The sequence below is a fragment of the Giraffa tippelskirchi genome, chromosome 3, assembly GCF_054371585.1.
Source record: "Giraffa tippelskirchi isolate mGirTip1 chromosome 3, T2T-mGirTip1v1.2.pri, whole genome shotgun sequence".
In the NCBI taxonomy this organism is placed as follows: Eukaryota; Metazoa; Chordata; class Mammalia; order Artiodactyla; family Giraffidae; genus Giraffa; species Giraffa tippelskirchi.
The window spans coordinates 99,768,696-99,788,566 of record NC_137277.1 but is presented as its reverse complement, the minus strand read 5'-3'; the positions used below and the strand labels follow the sequence as shown (position 1 = coordinate 99,788,566).

Below are 19,871 nucleotides of genomic sequence, written 5' to 3'. Positions count from 1 at the left end.
CAGCTTGTTAGAGCTTAATTCTTCTGAAACCCATTACTTTGCACTGCTCACTGCACTGTCTTCAGAAACTGTCTTTTGTTCACTGTGTGGTTTCCAACTGTTTTTTTTCCTTTAAAATTTTCTTGCTTTAATGAAGTGTTTTTTTTATTGTTTGTTTCTTATTTTTAATGCAGATATGGGTTGGTTGAATACAGAAGAAAAAGGTCAAGGGAAACATATGTCAAAGTCTAGAAGAGCACAGCTAAGAATCTAATTTCCCTGGGGTGTTAGGCATGGGGTCACCAAGAGTCCCACTTATAGAACAGAGGAACCCAATTTCCTCACCACCACCCCAACCCCCAGACCACTAGAGTTGGGGATTATGATGTGTTAACATTTCTATAGGTTATTTGTAGTAACTTCGTTCAATATATCTTCATCCTCCCAACGGATAGATTAATCTTGTATTATTCTAGTGAGGATGAAGGACTACAGTCAAGAAGAGACCTTTGAAAGTTGTAGAAAAATGTAACTCAAAGGAATATTCTCTGCCAGGATTTAGAACATGTCTACATAGATAGCATAACTTTGCCAAGAACTTTCCAGTTAATACTATGATTTCAACAGCTGATTAGAAAGTAAAATGTACTATCTCAAGCTACAGTAATATTGTTTTTCAGGTCATGTGATTCTGCTTAAAGAGATTTTTCCAGAGCTGAGAATAGAGCATGTCTCTAAGGCTCCCAGTCCAGTGAACTAAACAATGTGGCTTCTTCAGTTTTAAATGGTCTATTCTGAAATGCACAAATCTTAACACTTCATCAAGCTAAGAAAAGAAACAAAAGGAAAAAAATAGTCTCTTTGGCCAGGAAAAAGCTGAGATAGGTTTGAAGACGCTGAAGCTGAAGTTACCTGTAAGGTTGCCAAACTAAACAGAATCAATTGATTCAATTTTTTAAATCAAACAAAACCCACAGCAAATCTTTCTTCTGTTTTTCTCACTGAGAGTCTGTTTCGAAGTTACACAGACAAAAATGCCTATCAAACCCAATGATACATAAGAAATTCACAAGGGATGTTGATATTTCTTAAGAAAGATTTGAAAAATCTAGTGTATGTTTCTAAGACTGGGCTTTCAAACAACACATGCATGCACTCACACACACACACATACACACACATGTACATCTTCTCTCCAGAAGGTACTAAAGTACTCATTTCAATCAATGGGAGAAAGCACCTGCAACACATAGAAAATATCTACTATATCACCCATTAAAGTCTGTATTTTTAGAGCTACTGACCTTTATGTGAATGAAACAATAAAGCTGTTCACAAACCTGACAGAGAGCAGCTTTTCCAAAGTGAAACAGTGAACCACTGTCCCTAATGCACCCATCAAACTGAACAATTAAAATGGTAGCTAGCACAAAATTTAAAACGCCATTGTAACATAACACTGTCAAGATTATCAGTCCTGGCTCAATAAAAAAATTCTTTGTTTTGCTTTGTCATTTATTAAAAAAAATAAAAAGAACTAAGTTATTTATCAGATGAATGGGCTGAATAAATTTAAGGCCATCAAAAGACACTCAGTGGCCCACAGCTCCTTATGCTGCTGCCAAACTAACTTGGGCACTGGTAGCCACAAATTGGTCCTAATATCACAGTTTCAGTAACAAACAGTCATTGTGTGGATTAAACAGGCCCAAATTCAAGTCTCATTTCTTCAGTTATACTAGTTGTATGACATGAGTAAATTACTTAAGCTTTTAGCTTCCACTGTCTCTTGTAATATAACACTAGTTGCCGAATGGAAATTAGGCTATATTCAGTTATAAATGAAGTTGTAAATGGGCTTTCCTTGTGGCTCAGCTGGTAAAAAATCCACCTGCAATGTGGAAGACCTGGGTTCCATTCCTGGTTTGGGAAGATCCCCTGGAGAGGGGAAAGGCTACCCACTCCAGTATTCTATCCTGGAGAATTCCATGGACTGTATGGTCCAGGGGTCGCAAAGAGTTGGACATGACTGAGTGACTTTCACTTTCAGTTATAAATGAAATCATATATGTAAAGAGTTTAGGATAGTGCCTGGTAGAGAGCAAATGTCCCCAAAAGTTAGCCATTATTATCAGTGAGAAATCTTAGAGGGACCACATGATTTCTTATCTAATCCAAGATACTTTGAGGTTGAAAGGCAGCTCTATTAGCAATATGATGGTAGTGACAGAAAGTCAATCTAATCATTGTCTATGGAGCACAGTCTAGCTGCATAGAATACTGGGGACTAGGAGCAAGGTTTTAGTGATAAGCAACATGAAGTACAAACTGTATAAACAAATGAGGATGCCAAGCTACCCCTCAATGGAAATATTAGCAATGAGGAAGAACTCAAGCTAACTGAAAATATCAGTTGGTTGAAGATTGGATCACACCAAAAACAACTGTTAATGCCCAAACTGTTTCAGCATTCTAAATTTAAACAGATCACACTCCTTTGCAACATCAATTTACATAAGACTTTGAAATCGAGTTTTTAAACTTTGCATTTATCATGAAATATCCTTAACCATTTCCTAGATCTGTATACATTTTTCATGTGGTGTTTTCAGCATAGCTTTTGTGCTAGAAATTAAACTAGTTCTAAAAGAGACAGGATTACCAGACCATCTGACCTGTCTCTTGAGAAACCTGTATGCAGGTCAGGAAGCAACAGTTAGAACTGGACATGGAACAACAGACTGGTTCCAAATAGGAAAAGGAGTACATCAAGGCTGTATATTGTCACCCTGCTTATTTAACTTATATGCAAAGTACATCATGAGAAACGCTGGGCTGGAAGAAACACAAGCTGGAATCAAGATTGCCGGGAGAAATATCAATAACCTCAGATATGCAGATGACACCACTCTTATGGCAGAAAGCGAAGAGGAACTGAGCAGCCTCTTGATGAAAGTGAAAGAGGAGACTGAAAAAGTTGGCGTAAAGCTGAACATTCAGAAAACTAAGATCATGGTATCTGTTCCCATCACTTCATGGGAAATAGATGGGGAAACAGTGGAAACAGGGTCAGACTTTATTTTGGGGGCTCCAAAATCAATGCAGATGGTGATTGCAGCCATGAAATTAAAAGATGCTTACTCCTGGGAAGGAAGGTTATGACCAACCTCGATAGCATATTTAAAAGCAGAGACATTACTTTGCCAACAAAGGCCGTCTAGTCAAGGCTATGGTTTTTCCAGTGGTCATGTATGGATGTGAGAGTTGGACAGTGAAGAAAGCTGAGTGCTGAAGAATTGATGCTTTTGAACTGTGGTGTTGGAGAAGACTCTTGAGAGTCCCTTGGACTGCAAGGAGATCCAACCAGTCCATCCTAAAGGAGATCAGTCCTGGGTGTTCATTGGAAGGACTGATGTTGAAGCTGAAACTCCAATACTTTGGCCACCTCATGCGAAGAGTTGACTCATTGGAAAAGACCCTAATGCTAGGAAGGATTGGGGGCAGGAGGAGAAGGAGACGACAGAGGATGAGATGGTTGGATGGCATCACTGACTTGATGGACATGGGGACATGGGTTTGGGTAAACTCCAGGAGTTGGTGATGGACAGGGAGGCCTGGTGTGCTGCAATTCATGGGGTTGCAAAGAGTTGGACACGACTGAGCGACTGAACTGAACTGAAAATTTTTAAAAGAAATAGCACAGGAATAAATCATCAAACCAGGAAGGCAGTAACCTGGACAGTGCTCCAGAATATTCCAGTCACTAGAGAGGCTCAGCCTTCCTCTCCGAAATCCTTAACTCAAGCATTGTGCTTCCAGAAAATTAGCCAATTCCACCCTGAGGCTTGTAAGAGGGCAACCAGTGAATGTTTATTTTAAATCATCTTGTAATATATATATTCTTTTTCAGATTATTTCCCATTATAGACTATTACACAATATTGAGCAGAGTTTCCTGTGCTATGCGATAGATACTTGGTTATCCATTTTATATATATTAATAATAGTGTATACATTTTGTTAATTTTGATAATGTTATGGAGCCCTTGTGACTATGTATGTAGATCAGTTCATTGAAACTTTTTGCAAAGAAGAGATAAGTTACCAAATGACAAATGAGTCAGTAGAAAGAGTAAAAGGGCACAATGGGGAGTATTTAAATATTTTCCCTGTTTTTAAAAGAAAATGAGAAAAACAAAAATGCATACTTGTGTTTTCTTTATTTTTGTTAAGAAACAGGAAAAAAAGAAACAGAAAAGATTAACAAGAAATTACAAAAAAGGCAGTAACAATATGAACATGGTGACTTCTGAAACTATTTCTGTAGTTATTTGTGAAAACATGAAAATTATAACTAGTTTATGGATGTGAGAACAATCTGCCTGAAACATCTGCATCTTGACTGACCGCCAGGGTGGCTCTCTGTGATGCGGATGGACCAGTGTCTTCTTCCTCCTTGACTTCAAGCTACATCTCCCCTAAACCTGACTGCTCTATGACCTTAATGCCCAGATTCATACTTGGATAATTTGAATCCTAAAAAAAATTTACGATATTTACAGTAGAAGCTCTGACTTGTAAGAGACCTACACTGTCTTTATATAGATCCAAGGGCTCTCATCTGCTCTACTGCCTGAAGCTTAAGCAGAAATTCAATTTTTTGTAACAGGGAGAACTCCAAGTGTTGGGCAGGGATGTTCCTGAACAGGCAGGTCTGGCAGTGGAGAGAATCGGGGCTGAAATCTCAACTGTGCTGCTTAGTAAGCCACACATCCTGGTGTGAGACTGTCTGCCTGTTTCTCATTCACACATGCGTCCTATGGGCTAGTGTGAGCCCTGCATCCAATTTGGCATACAGGTAAGGCACTGGCCCTCTTGTATTTTCTGATACTCTTCCTCTCACAGTGAGGCATGAAACACTACAAATATATACTTTCAGGAAATCATTTTGAAGTACACGCTGTTGACATTACAGCCAGGGAGGCAGATGACATTTCCAGCATAATCAATGAGCCCAGTTTTGTCTACATTAATACAAGTGTGGTTTCTTTGCTGAACTTCTCTCTTTCTGTCTCTGATTTCCTCTCTGTCTCATTTCTCTCTCTCCTTTCCTCTTCCCTCTCTGCCCCACTCAATATTTCTCTCTCACTCTCTCCCACTGACCTCATTCCTAAAACCTTGAAGAAAACAAGATTCTTTCTGCCTGAGTTTTCAATACATGGCTCAAATTTGGGTTGAAACAGTTCTCTCTGAAGCCATCTGCCATCCAAGCTGTTTGCATCCCTCACTGAATTCCCATTTCTAAAACCAGGGAGGAATCAAGGGCTTGCGTTGCCAGCTTCCTGTGAATTCACCCCTTGGACTCTGGTCTGCCTGTTTTTCATTGCTGGCTCCTGGTCCTTCAGCTCCTTCCCCAGGCACCTTCTTCCTTCCCTCATACTCCACCAGGAGTCACCCAGTCTCAAGACAACTGTCCCTCTATTATTCTACTGACAAATTGTCAACTTCCTGCTCTTTCCATACATAGCATCCCCCAAATCCACAGCTGTATCAAAATATGTGAAATTTTTATTTTTTAAAGGACATATTAAGCAAAAGAAGTACAATGATGATATATGTCCTATTTAACTGGAAAGAGAGATACATACAGTCAGGATACTGACACAATTATTAAATTTATAACACCTGATGGAAAAAAACCCAAAGGGTAAAGACATTTACATATAGAGCAAAATTAAAAACAAAGGGGCTCCATCTGAAGAATATTTCTTAAACTGGTCTGTAATTATAGTCCATTACTATATGTCAGGGTAAGTAGAAATCTTGTGATTATATGCAAAAATGTTTTGTGCTAACTTTCCTGGGGAGAGATTACACAGATTTCATCAACTTCTCAGGGGAAATCTCTGACCCAAATATGTTTAAAATATTGAAGGAGAGTCAGTGACTGAAATATCAAAAGAGACTCACTATAAGTAATTGATAACATTTTTTAATATTTAGCGTTTTAAAGTGCAAATATTAAATTCTATGTATAAATATTGAAATGGCCTCATCATTGGTAGGAGTATATTAATAGGATCAGGTAAGTTTTTCGAGCTTACTCAAATTGCTTCATATATGATTTTTAAAAATGTGGAGGCATTCTTTTTTACAAACTTTTTATCTTATATTGGAGTATAGCCAATTAACAATGTTGTGATAGTTTTCAGTGGACAGCAATGGGATTCAACCATAAATATCCATGTGTCCCTTCTCCCCTAAACTTCCCTCCCATCCAGGCTAGTTCATAAATAACACTGAGTAAAGTTCCCTGTGCTGTATAGTAGGTCCTTGTTGATTATCCATTTTAAATATAGCAGTGTATACATGTAGATCTCAAACTCCCTAAATAGCCCCTCCCCCCATCCTTCCCCTCCAGCAACCCTAAATTTGTTTTCTAAGTCTGTGGATTTGTTTCTATTTTGTAAATAAGTTCATTTGTATCATTTCTTTTTAGATTCCACATATAAGAGATGTCATATGATGTTTCTCCTCTATCTGACTTACCTCACTCAATATGACATTTATCAATGGTGGGAGTATATCAATAGGACTAGGTAAGTTTTTCAAGATTAGTAAATCACTTCATATATGATTTTTAAAATGTGAACGCATTCTTTATAGTAACATTTCCTAAAACTTCTCTGATGATGTGAATCACTTGGAGTATTTATACTTAAAAGAGTCCTGGGCCCCACCCCACAAATACTGAATGGGAATTTAGGAGGCTTAGGAATTTTATTACTTTTTGTTTAAGATTTTACTTTTTTATAGCAGCATTAGGTTCATAGCATGCTTTGGAGAAAAGCACAAAGATTTCCCATATATTCCCTCTGCCATACATGTATAGCTGTTATCAACATTCCCCACCAGAATGGTACATTCATTATGACTGATGAACCTACATTTGACATACCATTATTACCCAAAGTCCGTAGTTACATTAAGGTTGACTCTTGGTGTTGAACATTCTATGGATCTGGACAAATGCATAATGACATGTATCCACCATAGTATCAAACAGAATAGTTTCACTGCCCCCACAAATCCTCTGTGTTCTAGCTATTCATCTTTCCCCCTGGAACTTTTTTGAAACAAGTATCACAGGTGATTCTTATCAATAAGAAGCATTTTGTGAAAAAATTTCCAAACTTAATATTAATATTTGTTCCATCACAGAAAAATGAATGGACTCACAGAAGGAAAGCCAGAAGTCCATACACTAATTTTTAAAAAGCATCATTTCTAAAATTAGATTCTTTTCTTTGCAAAATTTTGAATACAATTGATGAATAATTACAATAGTTTAGAGCATTTTGATCTTTATAGCAATGCAACAAATATTAAAATTAATTTTGTAATACATCTGTAACCAGATAGGTACAAAGATTTTTCTACTCAATTTTTCCAAACCAGGTATTACAATACACATATTGAAAATACGTGAAGAACTTCATGTTTGTGAGTCTTGGAATTTGATGAATGATCATGCCTAAAGTATTAAGAAATTATTCAAGGAATCTTAGCATATAAGGCAGGACATTAAAAGCAACAGCAGGGGGTGAAGTATTCTCTCTCAAACATATGATTCTATTAAACTAATAGTTTTTTTCACAAAAGGAATGTTTTTCTAATGTATTACAAATCACCCAGGGAGATTATATAATGGTCATTCTAATGGGCTAGTCCTGCTAGTTTACTCTACAGTGCCAACCTTAATAACAACATAACAGGAGGAAATTTCATCTTTAAGTATTTAATTTTTAAAATTAATGTAATCAATTCAATTCCACAAATATTTGTTTAGTATCTTCTGTAAGCCTGGCTCTAGGCTAGGAACTAAGGATAAAATGATGAGTGAAGGCACAATTCCTACCTTTAAGAAGACATCCTGTTTCAGATTTTTAAAAAATTTTTCTCCTGATTTTTAAAACCTGGGATAAACTAAATCGAAGGTTGACAAACTTTCCTGTAAGAAATCAGATAATAAATATTTTATGTCTTGCAGACTGTACAGCCTCTTTATAACTATCCAATTCTATTGTGTATTGAAGTTGCCATTGTTCGCTGTTGTTATTTTAGTTACTCAGTCCAGTATGACTATTTTGTGACCCCATGGACCATAACCTGCCAGGTTCCTCTGTCCATGGGATTTCCCAGGCAAGAATACTGGAGTGGGTTGCCATTTCCTTCTCCAGGGGATCTTCCCGATCCAGGGATCAAACCCATGTCTCCTGTATTGGCGGGCAGATTCTTGACCACTGAGTGATCAGGGAAGCCCTAAAGCTGCCATAGACAATATTTAATCTAAAAAGCATGGTTACAATAAAGCTTTATTTATATGAATAGTCTGCTGGCCAGATTTGGTCCTTGTACTAGTTTGCCAGTGACTAAATAATTTGTTTGCCAGTGACTAAATAATTCTGGAATGTGAAGTCAAGTGGGCCTTAGAAAGCATTACTACGAACAAAGCTAGTGGAGGTGATGGAATTCCAGTTGAGCTATTTCAGATCCTGAAAAATGATGCTGTGAAAGTGCTGCACTCAATATGCCAGCAAATTTGGAAAACTCAGCAGTGGCCACAGGACTGGAAAAGGTCAGTTTTCGTTCCAATCCCAAAGAAAAACAATGCCAAAGAATGCTCAAACTACCGCACGATTGCACTCATCTCACATGCTAGTAAAGTAATGCTCAAAATTCTCCAAGCCAGGCTTCAGCAATACGTGAACCGTGAACTTCCAGATGTTCAAGCTGGTTTTAGAAAAGGCAGAGGAACCAGAGATCAAATTGCCAATATCCGCTGGGTCATCAAAAAAGCAAGAGAGTTCCAGAAAAACATCTATTTCTGCATTATTGACTATGCCAAAGCCTTTGACTGTGTGGATCACAATAAACTGTGGAAAATTCTGGAGGAGATGGGAATACCAGACCATCTGACCTGTCTCTTGAGAAACCTGTATGCAGGTCAGGAAGCAACAGTTAGAACTGGACATGGAACAACAGACTGGTTCCAAATAGGAAAAGGAGCACGTCAAGGCTGTATATTGTCACCCTGCTTATTTAACTTATATGCAAAGTACATCATGAGAAATGCTGGGCTGGAAGAAACACAAGCTGGAATCAAGATTGCTGGGAGAAATATCAATAACCTCAGATATGCAGATGACACCATTCTTATGGCAGAAAGTGAAGAACTAAAGAGCCTCTTGATGAAAGTGAAAGAGGAGACTGAAAAAGTTGGCTTGAAGCTCAACGTTCAGATAACTAAGATCATGGCATCTGGTCCCATCACTACATGGGAAATAGATGGGGAAACAGTGGAAACAGTGTCAGACTTTATTTTTGGGGGCTCCAAAATCACTGCTGATGGTGATTGCAGCCATGAAATTAAAAGATGCTTACTGCTTGGAAGGAGGGTTATGGCCAACCTAGATAGCATATTTAAAAGCAGAGACATTACTTTGCCAACAAAAGTCCGTCTAGTCAAGGCTATGGTTTTTCCAGTGGTCATGTATGGATGTGAGAGTTGGACGGTGAAGAAAGCTGAAAGCCAAAGAATTGATTCTTTTGAACTGTGGTGTTAGAGAAGACTCTTGAGAGTCCCTTGGACAGCAAGGAGATCCAATCAATCCATCCTAAAGGAGATCAATCCTGGGTGTTCATTGGAAGGACTGATGTTGAAGCTGAAACTCCAATACTTTGGCCACCTCACGTGAAGAGTTGACTCATTGGAAAAGACCCTAATGCTGGGTAGGATTGGGGGCAAGAGGAGAAGGGGACGACAGAGGATGAGATGGTTGGATGGCATCACTGACTCGATGGACATGGGTTTGGGTAGACTCTGGGAGTTGGTGATGGACAGAGAGGCCTGGCGTGCTGCAATTCATGGGGTCGCAAAGAGTCGGACACGACTGAGCAACTGAACTGATCTGAAATAATTTGTGATGTTTATTTAAATTTTTAAATGCTCATTTAACCCTTTATCATATCTGCTTTACTGAAAATATTTAGACCAGAAATAATGAAAAGTGGTATACTGAGGAGACAGGGAATTAAAGAATGACAGAAAAAATAGACTGAGAGGAATTAAAGAAGTTATTAGATGAGGAAAGGCAGCATCATCCAAACAGAAAGTAATTCAAGAGTGGTCAAGCTCTACTGAGCAAGTGTAAAATCTTTTAAAACATTTGTGTAATAACAGCAATAATAATATTATTCTATAGAACTATCACTTCCATGCAAAATCACCTTTATAGTTCTAATTTGCTTTAAAAAAACAGATGTGTTCAGTTAGTGTTAGTAGCTAAGTCATGTCCAAATCTTTGTGACCCCGTGGACTACAGCCCACCAGGCTCCTCTGACCATGGGATTCACCAGGCAAGAATACTGGAATGGGTAACCATTCCCTTCTCCAGGACATCTTCCTGGTCCAGGGATCGAACCTTGGTTTCCTGCATTGCAGGCAGATTTTTTACCATCTGAGCCACCAGGGAAGCCCCGGATGTGTTCAACTGTACTTCAGTAATAAAATTTTTAAAAAGTAGATGTGTCAAAGAATTGGAGATAAAATTTAGCTATAATGCAAAGTCATTTTTTTTCAATTAAAAAAACAAACAAGCACAACAGAAAACATCAATATCTCGTCAAATATTACCAACCCAGAGACACTTCTTTTTCACTGAATAATTTTCAAATGTGTTAGAACAGCTGACCCTTCAAAGGGTCCTTCCCATCATTCATGCACAACTTTTACATTTTCAATGGCTACAGTGCTCAGCCAGCAAGAGCCTGTCACCACAGGGATATTATGTGTCAGATACTGTGTGAGGAACTTTCTGGAGGTCATCTCACTGAATCCTCCCCACAATCCAAGGATTCAGGCACTATTATTATTCTGTCCATGTTAGAAATGAAAAATTTAAGGCACAGAGAGGTAAAACAATTTACTTATGGTCAAGCATCTAATCAGTGGCAGAATCACTGTATGAACCCAGGAATTCTGTCTCCACCATCCATGCTCTGAATTTTTAGTGCTTCCTGAGGAAAAATAATGGCTTCCCCAATGGCTCAGCGAGTAAAGAATCCGCTTGCAATGCTGGAGACACAGGTGATGTGGGTTCGATCCCTGGGTTGGGAAGATCCCCTGGAGTAGGAAATGGCAACCCATTCCAGTATTCTTGCCTGGAGAATCCCATGGACAGAGGAACCTGGCAGGCTACGGTCTATAGGGTTGCAGAGTCGGACGTGACTGAAGTGGCTTAGCACATAGCACAAGGAAAAATAAGTACATACACATCTATCATGTATCCCTGTCATCAGCATTCTGACACTGCTTGCTTTCACTGTGATACATATAAATATGAAAAATACACCTGTCTCTGCTACTCATGAAGAAATAATGGAAACAATGGCACAATCTTCAATAGTTTGGTGAATGACTCTTATATATTGACCTCTGGCAGGAAAACTGGTATTAATACTTTGGTTTCTGAGGGCTACAACATAACCACTTCTGTGTCAGAACTGTCAATGGTCCTGAACATCCAAACATGTTGCAAATAAGACAAAAGTCACAGCTACTTTTCCTAGAGGAATGCACATAAGTATAGCGTGATGGCCCTGTAAGTGCACTGCTCATATCTCCTTCCAGAGGACTCCTGCCAGAAGAAGAGTTTTGGACAGCCCCATCTACTGCACCCCTGGATCTATGACAGTATTCACAACAAAATCTCACTTCCCCTGAGGTGGCGTGGAACCAATAACTGAGAATGGCAGGCAAACTAGTGCCAGTGCCTTTCTGCCTGACCTAGGATGCTTCCAACAAGCAACTTGTCCTTAGGGAATTCTCATCAGCCTGGCTGAGCCTTTCTTGAAACTGTACTACAGTTTGAGGCTTTCTACCCAATCCTGCCTTCTTGTTCTCCCTTCACAGGTGTCAGACCTGCACTGTGGTCTCATTGCTACCTATTCCTGCTCCCTCTCCTTTATCTTCCAGAGGAGTTTCCTCATAGTTGAGCTTGTCTGATACTGTCTTGATGTCTATTTCCTGAAGGACCTGAAATGATATTCACAAGCATGTAAAGTGTTGTGCACCTTTCAGAGGGTTAGCTGAAAGAAACTCAAAGCCTATTTGTAGACCCCTTGGAGTGTAAGAACACCAGGTTAAGAACCTGTTCAGATGGTACAATGAAAGTAAAATGAAAAGACACTAAGTTAACATCTATATTATCCGGCTTTTATAGTTAAAAGAATTTGGCCAATGATTAAAGATATATATATATATACACACAATCCAAATTTAAATCAATTACCTGTACCTAAATACTGGTAGTAATAAATTATGGTAACTTATTTTTAAAAGCTTTAATAGAAAACAGGAGAGCCACACAAATGCCATAAATTTTTTTTAAAAATTAATGTTTTCTTTTTTTTATAAATTTATTTATTTTAGTTTGGGGCTAATTACTTTACAATATTGTAATAGTTTTTGCCATACATTGACATGAATCAGCCATGGGTTTACATGTGTTCCCCTTCCTGGACCCCCCACCCACCTCCCTCCCCATCCCATCCTTCTGGATCATCCCATTGCCCCGGCCCTGAGCCCTTGTCACATGCATCGAAAATGGAATGATGTTCTGTTTCACATATGATAATATACATGTTTCAATGCTATTCTCCCAGAACGTCCCACCCTCACCTTCTCCCTCAGAGTCCATAAAATTGTTCCATGCATCTGTGTCTCTTATTCTGTCTCGCATATAGGGTTATCGTTACCATCTTTCAAATTCCATATATATGCATTAGTATACTGTATTGTTGTTTTTCTTTCTGGCTTACTTCACTCTGTATAATGGGCTCCAGTTTCATCCATCTCAGTAGAACTGATTCAAATGTATTTTTTTTAATGGCTGAGTAATATTCCATTGTGTATATGTACCACAGCTTCCTTATCCATTCGTCTGCTGATGGACATCTAGGTTGCTTCCATGTCCCGGCTATTGTAAACAGTGCTGCGATGAACATTGGGGTACACGCGTCTCTTTCAATTCTGGTTTCCTCGGTGTATATGCCCAGCAGTGGGATTGCTGGGTCATATGGCAGTTCTAGTCCCAGTTTTTTAAGGAATCTCCACACTGTTCTCCATAGTGGCTGTACTAGTTTGCATTCCCACCAAAATGGAAGAGGGTTCCCTTTTCTCCATACCCTCTCCAGCATTTATTGCTTGTAGACTTTTGGATAGCAGCCATTCTGACTGGTGTGAAATGATACCTCATTGTGGTTTTGATTTGCATTTCTCTAATAATGAGTGATGTTGAGCATCTTTTCATGTGTTTGTTAGCCATCTGTATGTCTTCTTTGGAGAAATGTCTGTTTAGTTCTTTGGTCCATTTTTTGATTGGGTCGTTTATTTTTCGGGAATTCAGCTGCAGAAGTTGCTTGTATATTTTTGATATTAATTGTTTGTCTGTTGCTTCATTTGCTATTATTTTCTCCCATTCTGAAGGCTGTCTTTTCACCTTGTTTATAGTTTCCTTTGTTGTGCAAAAGCTTTTAATTTTAATTAGGTCACGTTTGTTTATTTTTGCTTTTATTTCCAATATTCTGGGAGGTGGGTCATGGAGGATCCTGCTGTGATTTATGTCGGAGAGTGTTTTGCCTACGTTTTCCTCTAGGAGTTTTATTGTTTCTGGTCTTACGTTTAGATCTTTAATCCATTTTGAGTTTATTTTTGTGTACGGTGTTAGGAAGTGTTCTAGTTTCATTCTTTTACAAGTGGTTGACCAGTTTTCCCAGCACCACTTGTTAAAGAGATTGTCTTTTCTCCATTGTATATTCTTGCCTCCTTTGTCGAAGATAAGGTGTCCATAGGTGCGTGGGTTTATCTCTGGGCTTTCTATTTTGTTCCATTGATCTATATTTCTATCTTTGTGCCAGTACCATACTGTCTTGATGACTGTGGCTTTGTAGTAGAGCCTGAAGTCAGGCAGGTTGATTCCTCCAGTTCCATTCTTCTTCCTCAAGATTGCTTTGGCTATTCGAGGTTTCTTATATTTCCATACAAATTGTGAGATGATTTGTTCTAGTTCTGTGAAAAATACCATTGGTAGCTTGATAGGGATTGCATTGAATCTATAGATTGCTTTGGGTAGTATACTCATTTTCACTATATTAATTCTTCCAATCCATGAACACGGTATATTTCTCCATCTGCTTGTGTCCTCTTTGATTTCTTTCATCAGTGTTTTATAGTTTTCTATATATAAGTCTTTTGTTTCTTTAGGTAGATATATTCCTAAGTATTTTATTCTTTTTGATGCAATGGTGAATGGTATTGTTTCCTTAATTTCTCTTTCTGTTTTCTCAATATTGGAGTATAGGAATGCAAGGGATTTCTGTGTGTTAATTTTATATCCTGCAACTTTACTATATTCATTGATCAACTCTAGTAATTTTCTAGTAGAGTCTTTAGGGTTTTCTATATAGAGGATCATGTCATCTGCAAACAGTGAGAGTTTTACTTCTTCTTTTCCTATCTGTATTCCTTTTATTTCTTTTTCAGCTCTGATTGCTGTGGCCAAAACTTCCAAAACTATGTTGAATAGTAGTGGTGAAAGTGGGCATCCTTGCCTTGTTCCTGACTTTAGGGGAAATGCTTTCAATTTTTCACCATTGAGGATAATGTTTGCTGTGGGTTTGTCATATATAGCTTTTATTATGTTGAGATATGTTCCTTCTATTCCTGCTTTCTGGAGGGTTTTAATCATAAATGGATGCTGAATTTTGTCAAAGGCTTTTTCTGCATCTATTGAGATAACCATATGGTTTTTTTCTTTCAATTTGTTAATGTGGTGTATTACATTGATTGATTTGCGGATGTTAAAAAAACCTTGCATTCCTGGGATAAAGCCCACTTGGTCATGATGTATGATCTTTTTAATAAGATGTTGGATTCTGTTTGCTAGAATTTTATTAAGGATTTTTGCATCTATGTTCATCAGTGATATTGGCCTGTAGTTTTCCTTTTTTGTGACATCTTTGTCTGGTTTTGGAATTAGGGTGATGGTGGCCTCATAGAATGAGTTTGGAAGTTTACCATCTTCTGCAATTTTCTGGAAGAGTTTGAGTAGGATAGGTGTTAGCTCTTCTCTAAATTTTTGGTAGAATTCCGCTGTGAAGCCGTCTGGTCCTGGGCTTTTGTTTGCTGGAAGATTTCTGATTACAGTTTCGATTTCTGTGCTTGTGATGGATCTGTTAAGATCTTCTATTTCTTCATGGTTCAGTTTTGGAAAGTTATACTTTTCTAAGAATTTGTCCATTTCTTCCAAGTTGTCCATTTTATTGGCATATAGCTGTTGGTAGTAGTCTCTTATGATCCTTTGTATTTCTGTGGAGTCTGTTGTGATCTCTCCATTTTCATTTCTAATTTTGTTGATCTGATTCTTCTCCCTTTGTTTCTTGATGAGTCTGGCTAATGGCTTATCAATTTTGTTTATCTTCTCGAAAAACCAGCTTTTAGTTTTGTTGATTTTTGCTATGGTCTCTTTTGTTTCTTTTGCATTTATTTCTGCCCTAATTTTTAAGATTTCTTTCCTTCTACTGACCCTGGGGTTTTTCATTTCTTCCTTCTCTAGTTGCTTTAGGTGTAGAGTTAGTTGATTTACTTGATTTTTTTCTTGTTTCTTGAGGTACGCCTGTATTGCTATGAACCTTCCCCTTAGTATTGCTTTTACAGTGTCCCATAGGTTTTGGGTTGTTGTGTTTTCATTTTCATTCGTTTCTATGCATAATTTTATTTCTTTTTTGATTTCTTCTGCGATTTGTTGGTTATTCAGAAGCGTGTTGTTTAGCCTCCATATGTTGGAACTTTTAATAGTTTTTTTCCTGTAATTGAGGTCTAATCTTACTGCACTGTGGTCAGAGAAGATGGCTGGGACGATTTCAACTTTCTTGAATTTACCAAGGCTAGATTTATGGCCCAGGATGTGGTCTATCCTGGAGAAAGTTCCATGTGCACTTGAGAAAAAGGTAAAATTGATTGTTTTGGGGTGGAAACTCCTGTAAATATCAATTAAATCTAATTTGTCTATTGTATCATTTAAAGTTTGTGTTTCCTTGTTAATTTTCTGTTTAGTTGATCTATCCATATGCGTGAGTGGAGTATTAAAGTCTCCCACTATTATTGTGTTATTGTTAATTTCCCCTTTCATACTTGTTAGTATTTGCCTTATATATTGTGGTGCTCCTATGTTGGGTGCATATATATTTATGATTGTTACGTCTTCTTCTTGAATTGATCCTTTGATCTTTATGTAGTGTCCTTCTTTGTCCCTTTTCACATCCTTTATTTTAAAGTCTATTTTATCTGAAATGAGTATTGCGACTCCTGCTTTCTTTTGGTCTCCGTTTGCATGGAATATGTTTTTCCATCCTTTCACTTTCAGCCTGTGTGTGTCTCTAGTTTTGAGGTGGGTCTCTTGTAGACAGCATATATTGGGGTCTTGTTTTTGTATCCATTCAGCAACCCTTTGTCTTTTGGTTGGGGCATTCAACCCATTTACATTTAAGGTAATTATTGATAAGTATGATCCCGTTGCCATTTACTTTGTTGTTTTGAGTTCGTGTTGAAACATCCTTTCTGTGTTTCCTGTTTAGAGAAGATCCTTTAGCATTTGCTGGAGAGCTGGTTTGGTGGTGCTGAATTCCCTCAGCTCTTGCTTGTCTGTAAAGCTTTTGAATTCTCCTTCATATCTGAATGAGATCCTTGCTGGGTACAGTAATCTGGGTTGTAGATTATTCTCTTTCATTACTTTAAGTATGTCCTGCCATTTCCTTCTAGCCTGAAGGGTTTCTATTGAAAGATCAGCTGTTATCCTTATGGGGATCCCCTTGTGTGTTATTTGTTGTTTTTCCCTTGCTGCTTTTAATATTTGTTCTTTGTGTTTGATCTTTGTTAATTTGATTAATATGTGTCTTGGGGTGTTTCGCCTTGGGTTTATCCTGTTTGGAACTCTCTGGGTTTCTTGGACTTCTGTGACTATTTCTTTCCTCAATTTAGGGAAATTCTCAACTATTATCTCCTCGAGTATTTTTTCATGGCCTTTCCTTTTATCTTCTTCTTCTGGGACTCCTATGATTCGAATGTTGGGGCGTTTCATATTGTCCCAGAGGTCCCGGAGGTTTTCCTCATTTCTTTTGATTCTTTTTTCTTTTTTCCTCTCTGCTTCGTTTATTTCCATCATTCTATCTTCTACCTCACTTATCCTATCTTCTGCCTCCGTTATTCTACTGTTGGTTCCCTCCAGAGTGTCTTTTATCTCCTTTATTTCATTATTCATTCTATATTGATTCCTTTTTATTTCTTCTAAGTCCTTGATAAACAATTCTTGCATCTTCTCAATCTTTGTCTCCAGGCTACTTATCTGTAACTCCATTTTGCTTTCAAGATTTTGGATCATTTTTATTATCCTTATTCTAAATTATTTTTCAGATAGATTCCCTATCTCCTCCTCTTTTGTTTGGCTTTGTGGGCATTTCTCATTTTCCTTTACTTGCTGAGTATTTCTCTGTCTTTTCATCTTGTTTAGATTGCTGTGTTAGGCGTGGCCCTTCTGTATTCTGGTAGTATGAAGTTCCTCTTTGTTGTGGAGGTTCCTCACTGCGGTTGGGGTTGGACAGGTGGCTTATCAAGGCTTCCTGGTTGGGGGAGCTTGTGTCGGTGTTCTGGTGGGTGGAGCTGGATTTCTGGTCTCTAGAGTGCAATGGAGTGACCAGTATTAATTTTTGAGATGTCTATGGATTTGGTGTGCCTCTGGGCAGCCTGTATATTGATGCTCAGGTCTATGTTCCTGCGTTGCTGGACAATTTGCGTGGTATGTCTTGCTCTGGAACTTATTGTCTCTTGGGTGGAGCTTGGTTTCAGTGAATTTATGGAGGCTATTGGATGGTCTCTTATTAATTAATGTTTCCCCTGGCTTTCAGTCTTATTCTTGCAGTAGCCTCAAGACTTCTCCTTCCATACAGCCTCAATAATAAAACTTTTAGGTTAATGGTGAAAAGATTCTCCACAGTGAGGGATACCCAGAAAGGTTCACTGCGTTACATGGAGAGATGAGGTGGGGGGGGTGGGTTGAGGTGACCAGGAGGAGAAGAGGGGAATTCAAATGTGGAGAGAGCAATCTAGCCAGTAAGCACTTCCCTCTGTGCTTTCCACATTTTGGAACCCTCAGAGTGATTCACAGAGATACATAGAGAGGGGGGAGGAAGGTAACAGAGGTGAGCATGAGTAGAAAGGGAGGAATTAAGAGGGGAGAGAGAGATCTGGGCAGTATCCTGTTCCTGAAGTGTTCTCCGGTACCCAGAACACCCTCAGAGATTCACAGAATTGGGTTGAGAAGAGAAGGAGGAGGGTGGGAGATAGAGGTTCCCTGAGGGAGAAGAAAGAGCATCAATAGGGGGAGAGAGTGATCGGGCCAGTGATCACACTCCTGAGTAAAAATGGGTCCTAAAGATTGGGTTCTTAAATGTACAAAGTTGATATCAAATATGTAAAACAAAGATTAAAAATCTAGAGTAGAGGTTAGACTCTTATAAAACTTACAATCTAAAAAAAAAAAAAAAGAAAAAAGGAAACAGTGTAAAAAGAAAAAAAAACAGTAAAACAGTAAAAAAAGAAACAGTAAAAAAATGTAGAACAGGAAAAAAACATTAAAAAAAAGAAAACACAAAAGGTATAAGATATATGTATGTAGTTTGCTTCAAAAATAGGGTTTTTTTTTTTTTGCAAGTTAATAGTGGGTTATGAAAATGAAAGTTAAAGGTGTAATAGAGGACTTGAAGAAAAAGGAAAGAAGAGAAAAAAAATTTTTTTTTAATTAAAAAAAAAAAATAGTAAAAAATATATATATCCCGGACTTTCTCTGGAGCTGTTGTGAGCAGTGTGGGATCTGCTCAGTTTTAGATAGATCCTTATTCCTGCTTATACTTTTCAAGATCTATAGGTCCTTTTCAATGCAGTCAGTATTAACTACAGGGATCTTAATCTGTTGGCCTGTCCCTTCCAAAGCGCTTCCCTCTGTTTATTTGGCTTCTGTTTGGAGATCTCTTCAGTATCTAATTTCCGCCCTGCAACAAGGCGGTGGAGGTGATCTCTTTAGGTTCGCTTGTTCAATCGTGCTGTGGGGAGGAAGGAACACTGCAATTCTGGCGTGTGTGTGGTAAGCTCGCAGTGTCTCGGCCGCACTAGGTTCGCCCCGCTCACGGCGTGTGTGCTTTCCCCGTCTACCCTGCTCAGGCTTCAGGTTACTCGGCCGGGGAGCGGGCCCTGAGCTGCGTGCACTTCCCAGGTCTAAGCCGCTCAGATTCAGGCTCCCGGTTACTCCACAAAGGCGCAGACTCGGTTTCGCCCGCGGCTTGTGCCGTTCCCGGTCGGAGCTGCCAGGCGACCAGGAGTTTGGCGAGGGCGCTCTCCCCTGTTGGGGCGGTGCGGCTTATCACCTCCCTGGTCCCCGCCTCGGTTTACGGGCGCGCCCGGCTCCGGTGTGCTTTGTGTCAGTTCTGGGGAGCTGGTCTCTGGCTGCGACCCTCCCGGCGGCTGTCGACCCTCCGGGATCTCAGGCAGTCTTTGCTTAGAAACTGGGAGCCTGTTTGCAGTTTGGTAGGGGGTGCCCTCTCTGGAGCCGAGTTTGCCCCTTTCCGGCTCTGGCGGGCCCCGCCTGCCCGCTGTGTCCGGCGGGGGATGGGGCGGTCCGCAGCCGGCTAGCTCTCCTCTGGTATCGCTCAGTCCTTTGTTCTGTGAGCGGGCCGGCAGTGCCTTAGAGTTGGGCTTTTCGCGGGATAGTTCTCTCTCT

At 39.1% G+C, this 19,871-nt stretch overlaps 1 protein-coding gene across 17 annotated transcripts in view; it reads right to left on the bottom strand.

Moving 5' to 3' along the window:
- Positions 1-19,871, bottom strand: part of CCDC148 (coiled-coil domain containing 148) — a 330,637-nt gene that overhangs the window by 283,733 nt on the left and 27,033 nt on the right. For 8 of the 17 annotated variants that reach the window (XM_081582922.1, XM_081582919.1, XM_081582933.1 and 5 more), the window contains one exon: positions 7,898-7,990. The exons of the other annotated variants lie outside the window; for them this stretch is intronic. The gene's annotated coding sequence lies outside the window, so the exon portion shown is untranslated. The remainder of the gene's footprint in view (positions 1-7,897; positions 7,991-19,871) is intronic. 17 annotated transcript variants of the gene reach the window in all.